At 40.7% G+C, this 14,686-nt stretch overlaps 1 pseudogene; it reads right to left on the bottom strand.

Moving 5' to 3' along the window:
* Positions 1-859: 859 nt before the first annotated feature.
* On the bottom strand, positions 860-11,650 carry LOC115933792 (UDP-glucuronosyltransferase 1A8-like; annotated as a pseudogene).
* Positions 11,651-14,686: the final 3,036 nt, after the last annotated feature.

Below are 14,686 nucleotides of genomic sequence, written 5' to 3'. Positions count from 1 at the left end.
GTTAAAATTTTCTTAATAACATTTTCTTTTATCTAGCTGACTTTATTACAATAATACAGTATATAACACATAAAGCGTATCAAGTATGTGTTCATTGGCTATTTACGTTATTGGTAAGGCTTCTGCTATACAGTAGGCTATTAATAGTTAAGTTATGGGAGTCAAAATGATATGTGGATTTTAGACTACCTGCGAGGTTGGTATCCCTAATCTCCACATTGTCCAAGGGTCAACTGTACTAGCAATGAACAATTGCAAATTGAATGAAAATACCACTTAACATCAAAAACATGAAATACTTAGGGATAAATCTGATCAAAGATGTGAAAGACTACACTGAAAACTAAAACACTGAGGAGAGATCTGAATATAGAGATATGTTCATGAATTGGAAAACTCAAAACTGTTAGGATGCTGTTTCTCCCCAATTGAACTGTAACTTAAATATGATTTCAACCAAAATCCCAACAGGCTTTTTTTTGTGCAAATTGGCAAACTGATTCTAAAATTCATACAGAAATGTAGAAAACCTACAATAGCAAAAACAACTTTGAAAAAAATTAGAGAGCTAATACTACTCATTTCAAGACATTACAAAGCTAGAATTATCACATATTTCACAACTGGATCAATGGAACAGAGTAGAAAGTCCAGAAATAGATGTTTAGCAGTATGAACAACCAAGTTTTTACAAAAGTGCAAAGACAATTCAGTGGAGAAAAGACTACTCTTTTCAAGAGTTGGCTATCCATAGTCAAGAAAGCAAGAAGACATTACCTTTGTGGTCTTACTTCCCAAAACCTATAACCCCAGTCTAACCATGATCAAAACATCAGACAAACCAAGCCTGAGAAACATTCTACAGAACATCTGACCAGAACTGCTCAAAACTGTCAAAGTCATCGAAAACAAGGAAAGTCTGAAAAACTGTCACAGGGTAGAGGAGATGAAGGGGACGTGATGGGCTAAATGTCATTTGGTATCCGGGATGGGATCCTAGAAATGAAAAAGGACATTAGGTAAAAATTAATGACATCTGCAGAGAACATAGACTTTAGTTCATCATAATGTATCAAATGTTGGTTAATGAGTTGTGATAATATGCTATAGTAACGTAACATTTAACAATAGGGGAGGATGGGTGTCATTGCTCACACCTGTAATCCCAGCACTTTGGGAGGCCAAGGTCGGTGGGTCTCTTGAGGTCAGGAGTTTGAGGCCAGCCTGGTCAACATGGTGAAACCCTGTCTCTACTAAAAATACAAAAATTAGCTGGGCATGGTGGTGTGCACCTGTAATCCCAGCTACTCAGGAGGCTGAGGCACAAGAATCATTTGAACCCAGGAGGCAGAGGTTGCAGTGAGCCAAGATTGCCCCACTGTACTCCAGCCTGGGTGACAGAGTGACATTTTGTCTCAAAAAAAAAAAAAAAGAGGAGGAAACTAGGCACAGGATATGAAAATTCTCTGTGCTGGTTCTTGCAACCTTGCATAAATCTAAATTTCTTCTAAAATAAAAAGTTTCATGGAAAAAAGTCCAGAAACTGATAAAGTATAAATATCCAGAATATTTAAATAACTTTTAAACCTCAATAATGAAGAGAAAACCCAATTTCTTAAAAAGTGGCATAGACCTGAACATTTACCAAAGAACGTATACAGATGGCAAACAGTCACACAAAAAGACGCTCAACATCATATTTAAATAGGAAAATCAAATTAAAATTGCAATTTAATTTACATACCCATTAGAATAGCTGCAATCAAAAAGACTGACCATATCAAATGATATAGTTTAGATATCTGACTCCCTCAAGTCAAGTGTTGAAATTTAATCCCTAATGTTGGAGGTGGGGCTTAGTGGGAGGTATCTGGGTTACAGGGATGGATCTCTCACAAATGACCTAGTATGTTTTTCCCGATAATGGGTGAGTTCCTGTCCTATTGCTCCTGCAAGAACTGATTGTTAAAAAGATCCTGGCAACCCCTCCTTTTTCTCTTGCTTCTTTCTCACCATGTGATCAGCACCTTCCACATTCACCTTCTGCCATGAGCGGAAGTAGCCCAAGTCTTTTGCCAGAAACAGATGTTGGTACCATGCTTCTTATACAGCCTGCAGAACTGAGGGCCAGATATTATCTCTTCTTTGTACATTACCCAGCCCCAGGTATTCCTTTAGAGCAACACAAAAAAACTAAACCACCAGGTGCTTCTGAGCATGAAGAGTGGCATAAAATAAAGCCCATGAGCCAGGAAAGGTGAGATGATGGGGGACCTTGATAGCTAGTGGGGGCCAGCAGGCCACAGGGCATCACCAGAATGTCTTGAGTGGGCCAAAGAGACGGTGTATTGTGTTGGGTATCACATTCTTAGGGTAGACCGAAGGAAAGAAGCTGGTGAGGGGAAGCAGCAGTAACTGACACCAGGGATTTCATAAAGACGTAGAAAGGTTAGGTCCTAACGCAGGCAGAGGCTCCACCTGGGCTCACCTGTTTCAGGAAGACTCACAGGAAAGGAAAAAAAAAAAAAAGATGTTTAACTAAGGGAGCTGCCACATGAAGCATGTGCGTGTTTATCTGCACATCTTAATGCGGATGCCCAGGAAGGTGTAAACTGAAAAGAAAATACTAAGTGCCGCCCGTCTCCCACAACAAGTGAATCGAACCCTCCTGGCCAGCGGGACCCCAAAGAAACCTTCAAAACTGAGTCACAGCCACGACGGGACAGAAGCCTGGACACGCCTCGTCAAACTCCCTCCCTTTTGTGGTATAAACACAACTGACCCGCTTTAGTGTTAAAATAGAGATGAGACAGACACAATGGACTTTTTGTGGCCATCAGATACCAAACTACACACAAGACCTCAAGCCACGCCAGGCAAGAGTTGAGTCATGGGCACCTACACTTAAAGAATCAACTATGTTCCGACTGCCACAGAGTTTTTCTTTTTCTCTAGCAGCTAAATAAGCACAGGTCTAGAGAAAAACAATGTTAAACAAGTGCAGCTCCACCGGACACTGACTAACTGACGTCCATTCCTTGTTCCATAAGCCACAAATACAGCTTTCATTGGACAAGAGGCTGATTTTAGTAACTTTCTCCTGGTAAGAAGACCAGTGACTGGTGACCACAGACTGGTTCTGGCCAATTTACGGAGACTGTGAATTTGAGTGCCTTTGTGCCCTGAAGAGACCTTTTGATGTATAGGGCCTAACTGTAATCCATTTAAATATGATGTCTCCACCCCAGGGTGAACACGGGTCATATGTAACATGCATGTGTGTTCAATACACATGAGTCAGCACGGCCTTCATAAATATTCATAGCTCCTCCTGTAACCTGGTGAATATGTATGTTTAGCCAGTTTGTTCAGCATAAAGCTCCTACCCCATCCCTTCTCCTTTCAAGGGCCTGTCTCTGGTATTTGCCAGAGGTCATGCTTCCCAGCCAGCTAGATGGCCACCTTGAAGGCTGTAACCTTTTCCAAGAAATGCAGACTCCTTTTCCAAACTTATAATTCTGTAATTTTTCAGTGATCAGAGGAGTAAAGGTGAAAGTGAGAAAACTGATCATAGCAAGAGGCAAAAAATGCTGGAGTGAGGGGATGGGGGAACTGATACTTAACTAAAAGAATTGTTAAGAGAATGGCTGGGGCTCAAAGCCAACCCCACTTAGCATTGCTCTTGCAGGGATGTGGCTCTGTGAACCTCCAGGGACAGGAGAGACTTGCCTGACAGGCACCCTGAGGCCAGAGAGGCGTCCTTGCTTCAGGGAGACCAGGACAGTGATCATCCACCCCCATATCCCCAATAAGATAAGAGTCTGTGAAACTCTTTTGGCGAAACACACTAGACAGTTTCCCTTCTTTCTAACAGTTTTTCTAGGACAAGATGACTTTATCTCCTGGCCTGGCTTCTGCATGGAAGGAACTTGTCACCCATTGGAAATGACAGCAGAAGGCAGAAGACAAGAGAAGCATGAGCCTCCTTAAGTCGTGCCCCTTCTGAATCTGCTAATGATGTGGCCAGCTTCCAGTGCTCCAGTGACAGTGACCCACTGTCCCTGCTCCTTGGGGAATGAAGAGTCTCCCAGGACATGAGACTTCCAGTGTTAAACTGGGAATATTCTGGGCAAACCTGCATGGGTTGTCACTTAGTGGGGAGTAGAGTTGTTAGGTTCCCAAAACACAAGGTTACAAGGAAAACAGGTAGCTGATGATAGACTTTGCCCTGGTGATCACTAATTAGTCACTGTTTGTGTCCGTGTAATTAGCACATTAACAAAACAGAAAGTATTCTGTTCACTTTTTCTTTCTTTCTTTCTTTAGTATTCTGTTTACTTTTTCTTTCTTTCTTTATTTTTTTTGAGAGAGAATCTTGCTCTGTTGCCCAGGCTGGAGTGCAGTGGTATGATCTCGGCTCACTGCAACCTCCATCTTCCAGGTTCAAGTGATTCTTCTGCCTCAGACTCGAGTAGCTATGATTACAGGTGCCCGCCACACACCGTGCTAATTTTTGTATTTTTAGTAGAGACAGGGTTTTGCCATGTTGGCCAGACTGATCTCGAACTCCTGACCTCAGGTGATCCGCCCACCTCAGTCTCCCTAAGTGCAGGGATTACAGGTGTGAGCCACTGCGCTGGGCCTTATTTCTGATTAAACACTACTCACATAGAGCCACTGGACTGGGTCTAAAACAGTCTGTTCAAGATGTGGTTTGCAGCTGGTTGTGTTACCTAACCACCTTGGCACGGGTGCAGACCCTGCAGGAAATGCTTAGAAATTCCTGTAGCAATTGGTGTTGCTATGTCAGCCAAGCAATCACCAGTAGTTTTGCATTTTATAGGGCTGTGGTTTATCTCATTACACTTTCTAGCTTTTCATTTTTGTTATATATTACAAACAATTATGAATATATAATCAACTGCAGAAAACGTTTTTTTCTATTCCTTAATCACTGATAGGTTGAGACTCTGCTGTAAACTACTTAATTTCATGATGCTCTGCTGGAGTACAGAGATATATCTACGATTAGTACAGGTTATGCTAAGAAACAAGATGCTATAGGGTTTGGATCACAATCCTGAAAGACATAACCCCAAAACACATAATCCTGAAGGTTGAATTCTGAAATATTGATTCCCTAAGGATCCAAATCCCTAAGGTCTAACTCCCTGAAATCTAAACTCTCTAACAGCTAAAATCCCAAAAATCACAATCACAGCATAGGTTAATTTGGAGGCTTTTTTCCTTTTTTTCTTTTACTTTTTCTTCTTTTTAGGTTTTTTCACAAGGTTAAATTGTCAGCATTATTTTTACAATTTGCTATGCTATGTATTTCATCTTCATATCATTTCCAATACTGAAGGCAGAGACTGTGTATAGACTTATGGAGAATTCTAATTCATTTTATGCTCACAAATTTGACTCCATGGAAGTGCATTAGCACAAGGGTAAGTGTGTAAGCATTAGGCATGTACGTACAAATGTTGAAATGTCCTCAATAATGAAGAGATATCCCTTTTGTACATCTGCATCTGTGAAAGATAACACTTCTTGGCCGGGCGTGGTGGCCCATGCCTGTAATCCCAGGACTTTGGGAGGCCGAGGAGGGCAGATCATCTGAAGTCAGGAGTTCAAGACCAACCTGGCCAACATGGCAAAACCCCATGTCTACTAAAAATACAAAAATTTGCTGACTGTGGTGGTGGGCACCTGTAATTCCAGCTACCCAGGAGGCTGAGGCAGGAGAATCGCTTGAACTCGGGCAGCAGATGTTGCAGTAAGCTGAGATCGCATCACTGCACTCCAGCATAGGCAACAGAGCGAGACTCTGTCTCAAAAAAACAAAACAAAAAAAAAATTTCTCAAGACTTGGGCACTTTAAGCAACTGTGTATGCGGTGGTGACCCATAGAGGTTTCTGACTGACCTCATGATAAGTCTCAGGTCATTTTTCATGGTATTTCAGATGATCAAAGCTGCAAACCTGAGTGTACAATATTACCAACCACAGTAATAAATGTTTATACTTTTTCCTTTTTTAACCTATTACTTTAAGAATATGATTCATCTTCTCACAATTGATACACCTATATGAAGGTCATTAGTACACCTGAGGGTTTACGCTTGCAAAGATACCTGTATGTTATTATTACCTATTTTATGGTGTAAAGTGGCCTATGAAGTGGTCTGTCGTGTTTTTATATGTTTTTCAAATAAATCCCCTTTTAAAACGTAAACAGATTATCTTTCAAATAAATAATTTTTAAAGTTATTTTTTCTGGAATTACATTTGTAGGACGTTGATCTCTCAGGCTCTTAACATTCAGGATTTTGAAATTTCAGGTCTTTTGGGACTGTGGTTGCCTCCCAGGAGCCTCCACGTCAGGCACGTACACGTTTACTTGCACATCTTAGGGAGGCCATGTGGGTTCACTTTTCACTCTCTCGATAGTGTCCTTGACACACAAAAGTGTTTTATTTTGATGTCTGTGTTTTTTGTTGTTGTTGTTTCTCATACACAACAATGTGTGTGTCACATCACAGAAACCATTTCCAAATCTGGGTCATAAATACTTCCCCAAATGTTTCCTTCTAAACTTTTACACTTCTAGCTTTTCTATTTAGCTATTTGATCCATTTCAAGTTAGTTTTTGCATATAAGGGTGCATCTTCATTCTTTTGCATGTGGATATGCAGCTGTCGCAGCGACCTCTGTTGAAGAGATTATTCTTTCCCCTTTGAACAGTCTTGGCACCACAGTAAAAATCAATTGGCCAAGGATGTATGGGTTTATATCTGGATTCTCAACTCCGTTCTACTGATCTGCATGTACAAGACATTTTTGAGAAAATTAGGGGAAATTTCATTATGCATTATGAGTGAGACAATATTAAAGAGTTATTGATTTTGTGAGGAATGATAATGATATTGTGGCTATGTAACAAATTTTCCTTATTTCTTATATTTAGTGAAGTATTTGGGGATAGAATGATATCTCCAGCATTTCCATTAAAAAATATAGCCAAAAGTTATTTTTAAAAAAAGAACAAAAGAGCAGATACATGAATCAGTATAATAAAATATTGAAAATTATGTAACACAAATATGGATATATGGGTGCTCATTACACTGTAGTCTCTCCTTGCTATACATTTGAAAACTTTGACAAAAAAAAAGTTGAAATAAATAATCCTGGTGACAGGCCTTGGACTTGCCCAGTAACAGCTTACTCTTAATTTGAATCTCACAATGGAATCAGACCTTAGAGCAATGGGGGAAGCCCAGATCTTTTCTTGCTTTGCAGTCACCTCCCATCCCCAGTTCTTCAGAGCTACACTCACCCTGGATGGTACAGAGTAATCCTGAATTCCTTCCTACTGGACCTAGTCATCAATTCTGCTGGAACTCACCAAAAACTAAAAAACCCTGGGAGTGATTCCTTTTTTTTTTTTCTTAATTAAAACTATCTTGATGTTCTCTTGAATGATGATCTGCCATCTTCATTAAAGTATTTAATTATGGCATTGGATGTAATTCCCCTGGATAGACTCAATGAGTTTTTGCTACTGGAGACCTTCAGGGAAAACCCCTATGTAGGATCTGAGACACTGCATACAGACACATGTGTGCATGCACACACACAAACACATGTGCACATACACGGGCACAGATGCACACTCCATCAAGTGATGCTTCCTTCTCATCAGACACTTCAGACTATGACTCCTGTTGTCCAGCAAGATACAACAAACTGTATGCTTTTCCAAGACACAGCCTGCTCTTCTAAATAAGGAAAGAGAATCCAGTGTCCATAGGTCTTTCAATGACAGTTCACTTTTGTAGGTATGTTGTAACCAAGGCTCTTGGTCAAAGGGCACTGCTTGATATCTGAATTCCTCTTTGATAATTTTACTTCCTTTATTATAATTCATAAAGATATGCAAAAAATATAACTTTCCACTTCTATAAAACCTCTTATACTTACCTATCCTTTAATACATACAAAAAAACATGTATTTTTTAGACATGTAAAACCAAAAATATATAAAATGATATATGGCAAATATGTTTCCTATTTTATACATATCTTAACATGATAGGTGATATAAAATCACACATAGCTTTCCGTATCTCGAAAGCCCTCTGGGTGACCCTGTGAGCCACAAGGAACTCAGTGTGGGTTCAGGAAGTGGCAGGATCCCACAACTGGGTAGAGGGTGAGGCTGCAGGTAATACCTGGGTGGTGCTTGGTGCTGTAACTGAAGGAGGGTAAAGGGGAGAGAAGCACTTCGAAAAGTCTAGCCTTGTAGAGGCTTGCATCTCCTCGCCTGTTCTTGCCAAGAGCTGAAAGCCATGCCTCACTTGAAAGGTCTAAAACTGTAGTCTTCCTGTTTTTTACATTATTTCATTTTCCCATGAGTTGGCTGAAAAGTCAATCCTTTACCAAACAGCTGCCAATGTGTGAGACATACAACTGTGTTACAAAGTCTACTGAACCTTGTAAGAAGCCAGAACATAGCCAAAATTGCATGGTCCATTGCTAAAAAAGTAATAGATGAGGGATCATCAAACAATTCATGAAAATTCATATTACGAAAAACTTAAGCATGGATTTCAAATTTCTTTGTGCCAAACAAACTTTTACTAACTTGTTAAAACATGTCTGAATAGCATCTAGTTTGAGGCACTAAGAAGGATAAGACATCAGTTGGAAAAAAGCCCCCATCAAAACAACATGAATTCTGCAGCAATTGAAGCAATAGCATAAAATTTATGCTGAGATATGAGTGGAAGAATGGTGAAATCACTGATGCTTTAAAAAAAAGTTAATGGGGAAAATGGTCAAAAGAAATTTGCAGTTTACAAATGAGTAATTCCTTTTAAGAAGGGACAGGACAAGGTTGCAAATAAAGCCTACACCAGCAGACCATCCATATCAATTTGCAAGGAAACAATTAATCTTGCTCATGCTCTAACTGAAGAAGACTGACAATTAACAGCAGAAACAATAGCCAACACAATAGATATCTCAGTAGGACAGTTTACACAATTCTGACAAAAATTTCAGTTGAACAAATTTTCTACTTGTTGGGTGCCAAAACCATTGCAGCCAGATCAGCTGCAGACAAGAACAGACCCTTCAATGGAAATTATAAACAAGTGGGATCCAGACCTTGGCCAGGTACGGTGGCTCACACCTGTAATCCCAGCACTTTGGGAGGCCGAGGCAGGCAGATCACCTGAGGTCAGGAGTTCCAGACCAGCCTGACCAACATGGAGAAACCCTGCCTCTACTAAAATTACAAAATTAGCTGGGTGTGGTGGCATGTGCCTATAATCCCAGCTACTCAGGAGGCTGAGGCAGGAGAATCGCTTGAACCCAGGAGGCAGAGGTTGTGGTGAGCCAAGATCGCACCATTGCACTCCAGCCTGGACAACAAGAGTGAAACTCTGTCTCAAAACAAACAAACAAACAAACAAAAAACCTTGAAGTATCTCTTCAAAGTTTGTAACAGAAGATGAAACATAGATTTACCAGAATGATAATGAAGACAAAGCACAAGCAAAGCAATGGCTACCAAGAGATGAAAGTGATCCAGTCAAATCAAAAGCAGACTGGACAAGACCAAACATCATGGTAACAGTTTTTTGGGTGGCTAAGGGCATTCTGCTTTATACTTTCTTCAGGGTCAAAGAAAGATAACATCTGCTTATCATTGTTGTTTTGAAGAAGTTAGCCAAATCTTTAGCAGAAAAACACCTGGGAAAGCTTGTGTCTATGTTGCTCCAAAGTAAAGACTTTTATGCAATTATTAAAAGAACATGTCAAATCTGTGAAGATGTCTCTGGTTTACTGGCAAGTAAAAACGCATAGTAAAGAACAACATGTCCAGCCTGATAGTTGATTTGATTTTCATAAAATAAGTATAAATATTTACATATATGCTTATATATAATTTCAACAAATGGAAACACATGCATACAAAACTGCAAAGAACATTTTACTGCAGCAGGTAGTACAGGTTAGCTAAAAATGAAATTTTCATTTCTTATTGTGCTTTTAAATATTTTTCCAAAAATACTAAAAAAGTCATAATTGCTTGGAAGGCTTAGATAGGAGGATCACTTGAGCCCAGGAGTTTGAGTCCAGCCAGGGCACCATAGCAATACTCTGTTTCAAAATTTTAAAAATGCAGTGGGAATTATGAGCAATTAACCAATTGTATACACATACATATTAATAAGGCCATTATATAAAAGTTGCTAACCAACAAACATGTGGATGGCACAAAATAATTTTTTACATAGAAAAGAAATTTTAGATGCAGCAAACACAAATGTCAAATCCCAGTTCGGTAAGGAATCTTTTTAAATATTCAAATCCAGAATACTTTTAATGTGCTAAAGGAGCAATGACTTACCATAGGCACTGGCTTTCCCTGATTGCAGTTGATACCACCAATGAAGATCATATTGGGCATCACAGGTTTGGGATACTCCAAAACAAAGTCCATTCGCAGCAACCAAATTGATGAGTGGCTGTAGAGATCATATGCCATGACAAGTGTTTGGAGAATTTCAGAGGCTATGTTTAAGGCATTTTTGAAAAAATATGGGCAAAATAAATGCTCCTCTAAGTAGAAGATGTGGTTCCTTACTCTCTCCTTAAAAGTCATGGCGTCCAGGCTGGGTGTGGTGGCTCACCCCTGTAATTCCAGCACTTTGGGAGGCCAAGGCGGATGGATCACAAGGTCAGAAGATCGAGACCATCCTGGCTAACACGGTGAAACCCCATCTCCACTAAAAATACAAAAAAAAAAAAATTAGCCAGGCGTGGTGGCAGGCGCCTGTAGTCCCAGCTACTTGGGAGGCTGAGGCAGAGGAATAGCATGAACCCGGGAGGTGGAGTTTGCAGTGAGCCGAGATCACGCCACTGCACTCCAGCCTGGGTGACAGAGCAAGACTCCGTCTCAAAAATAAATAAATAAATAAATAAATAAATAAAATAATAATAATAAAAAGTCACAGCATCCGAAAAACCTGAGACATATCTAGGACTGTAGGAAAGAGAAGCAGGGCACTGTGCACCTTCTTCAAGGTAATGACAAAGTATTCCTCTGGCGAAGACCACAGAGAGGAGGGAGAAATATTTGGCAACAATTAAGCCACACATATCCAAAGGATCCAGAAACACCACATCAAAAGAACTCTCCTTTAAGTATTCTACTAATTTTTGGTCACTAAACAAACTCCTGCAATGTGAAAAATTAAATTTAAACATTTGGATGAACTCATTAATAGAGAAAACAAACTTCGTACTTCTGTTTCCCATTGAGCATTGGCAAAAGCCATGAACTCCCGGTCTAGATCCTCCAGGGTGTATGAGGTAGAATAAGTTTTCACTGTGCAATTCAGTGATTTTCACAGTTGCCAACTCACCTCTGGCCTGATTACAACCACCTCATGCCCCCAAGAATGAGTTTCTCCACCACCAACCACGCGGTGAACCAGTGGCTCCCATCCATGGGCACTCCCATCCATGCTGGACACTCACTACCATGCTGAGCTTCCCAGACTCAGCAAAGCCACAGGTCTGCAGTAGACACACACATAGGGGGAAGGAGGCCAGTCCACCCTGCAGAAGCCATCAGAGAACTTCAGCCCAGAGCGAGCAGCTGGGATTCTAAGCTACTATGATACAGTAGGTGGGAGAAGTAAAGGCACAAAACCTGACCCCAATAGAGGGCATGTAGTCATTCATTCATTTAAAAAAAAAAAAAAAAAAAACACAGTCACTGCCAATGAATTACTCATAATAATACATGAGCAGCATTTGCTGAGATACCTACTTATATGTTTTCCACACAAGACTACCTTATGTTCTTTGCCTTGGGGCAGATCATGCCCTGTGCTGCAATGGGGGTTTAGAAACTGAATTACTCAGCAATGCTTTTGGACCTTAACAATTCAGAAGGATAAAAAGAAAAGTAAATTTGAATAAAGCTCATATTTTTGAAATGTGTTTCAAAGCAAAATTTCAATGTTATCCTCAGATAACCAAAAGCTCTCTGCCCAGAAAGGAACTGGCATCTCATGTGCCAAGGACAGACAGTAAGACCCTCAGCACTGACTTCCTAACTGGCAGGAAATGGGGGCTTACCTGCGTCTGTGCAATGCACAGACATTGTTGCTTCCATTTCCAAACCCTGAGAGGCCTTTGAAAGGCTGAAATAAGATTGAAAACCCCGCCTCCATGAACCCTTCCAGAGATTTGATGGAATGTGACCGTCGCCTATTGTAAATGGCTTTCCTCAGATATGTTGCCTGCAGTGGGGAGTCATGGCCCTATGCTTGCCTAAGCACTCTGCTGAGCTGCCTCTCTCAGCCTGCTCTGATTCCTCATTCTAAACAGAGCTGTAGGCCTCTGCTGTGGGCTCACCCCATCGGTCTGGTGCCTTCTTTCAGGAATATGTATCAGTCACCCCCAGTATCCTGAGTACCCCTTGAAGACAGAGGTTATGTCTTCTTCCTATTTTCATCCTCCTTCCACAGCACCCATGCTATACCTGGCATAGAGGAAGTTCACGGAATTCTTGTTGCATTGGGCTGAATTACATCATGGAGATTTCCATGGATTAGCCCAGCAGTGTGTGTCAGGTAACACCCTGAGGAACATTTAGTGAGGGAATCAGCAGCCAACCTCAGGGCATAATTCTTGTAGGAGCACAAGATGGCTCCCTCCAGGACGCATTAATGGGTACTAGACATTGTTTAGTCACCTGTCTCTTGGTGACTGGCGCACTGGCAGATGACTGTCCTTGAAAAACAAATATGACAGTGAGTGATCTACCTTCCCTGGAGGCTAACTTCAGTGTGGAAATCAATGAAATAGGAAATAGAAAAACAATGGAGAAAACCAATGACACCAAAGCTCGCTTTTGGGGCAGATCAATTAACCTGACCAATGTCTAGCCAGGCTGATTGGAAAAAAAAGACAGAAGATATAAATTACCAATACCGGGAATGGGAGAGGTAGTATCACCATAGATTCTACAGGTATTAAAACAACAAGAGAACATGAACAAGTTCATGCCAATAAAATCTACAACTTAGATGGAATGGACAAATTTCTTAAAAGACACAAGCTGTCAGACTTTACACAAGAAGAAATTAATAACACAAATGACATAATCTGTACCTTTTAAATTCAAATTGAATTTTGAATTCAAATGTTCCCACAAACAAAACGGTAAAGTTCTGATGACTTCACTGATAAATTCTACCAAACACTGAAGGAAGAAATAATACCAATTTCTCACAATCTAGTCCAGAAAACAGAAGCATGTGAAATGCCCTAATTCATTATGTGAGACCAACATTACCACAATGCCAAAACCAGATAAAGATGTGACAAGATACAAAAACTACAGATCCTCATGACATTAGATACGAAAATGTAAAACAATATTTCAGTAAATCAGATTCAATGATGATATGGTTTGGCTGTGTCCCCACCCAAAGCTCATCTTGAATTGGAACTCCCACAATTTCCACGTGTCATGGAAGGAACCTGGAGTGAGATAATTGAATCATGGGGGCGGGTGTTTCCCATGCTGTTCTCATGGTAGTAAGTAAGTCTCACGAGATCTGCTGATTTTAAAAATGGAAGTTTTCCTGCACAAGCTCTCTTTCTTTGCCTGCTGCCATCCACGTAGGATGTGACTTGCTCCGTCTTGCCTTCTGCCATGATTGTGAGGCCTCCCCAGCCATGTGGAACTCTAAGTAAATTAAACCTCTGTCTTTTGTAAATTCCTTAGTCTCAGGCATGTCTTTATCAGCAGCATGAAAACAGACTAATACAGTCAATTGGTACCAGTAGAGTGGATTGCTACTGAAAAGATACCTGAAAACGTGGAAGGGACTTTAGAACTGGGTAACAGGCAGAGGTTGGCAAAGTTTGGAGGGCTCAGAAGAAGACAGGGAAATGTAGGAAAGTTTGGAACTCCCTAGAGATTTGTTGAATAGCTTTGCCCAAAATGCTGATAGCAATATGGACAGTAAAGTCCAGACTGAGGTGGTTTCAAATGCAGATGAGGAACTTGTTGGGAACTGGAGGAAAGGTGACTCTTGTTATGTTTTAGCAAAGAGACTGGCAGCATTTTGCCCCTGAGCTAGTGATTTGTGGAACTTTGAACCTTAGAAAGATGATTTAGGGTAACTGGTGTGAGAAATTTTTAAAAAGCAAAGCATTCAAGAGGTAATTTGGGTGCTATTAAAGGCATTCAGTTTTAAAAGGGAAACAGAGCATAAAGGTTTGGAAAATTTGCAGCCTGAAAATGTGATAGAAAAGAAAATCCCATTTTCTGAGGAGAAATTTAAGCCAGCTGCAGAAATTTCCATAAGTAATGAGGAGCCGAATGTTAATCCCCAAAACCATGGGGAAAATGTCTCCAAGGCATGTCAGAGGTCTTCACAGCAGTCCCTCCCACCACAGGCCTGGAGGCCTAGGAGGAAACAATGGTTTTGTGTGCCAGGCCCAGGGCCCCCTGCTGTGTGCAGCCTAGGGACTTGGTGCCTTGCATCCCAACTGCTCCAGCTGTGTCCAAAAGGAGCCAAAGTACAGCTCACACCATGGCTTCAGAAGGTGCAAGTGCCAAGCCTTGGCAGCTTCCATGTGGGGTTGA

The sequence above is a fragment of the Gorilla gorilla genome, chromosome 11, assembly GCF_029281585.2.
Source record: "Gorilla gorilla gorilla isolate KB3781 chromosome 11, NHGRI_mGorGor1-v2.1_pri, whole genome shotgun sequence".
Taxonomy (NCBI): Eukaryota; Metazoa; Chordata; class Mammalia; order Primates; family Hominidae; genus Gorilla; species Gorilla gorilla.
This window is presented reverse-complemented; position numbering and strand designations above follow the sequence as displayed.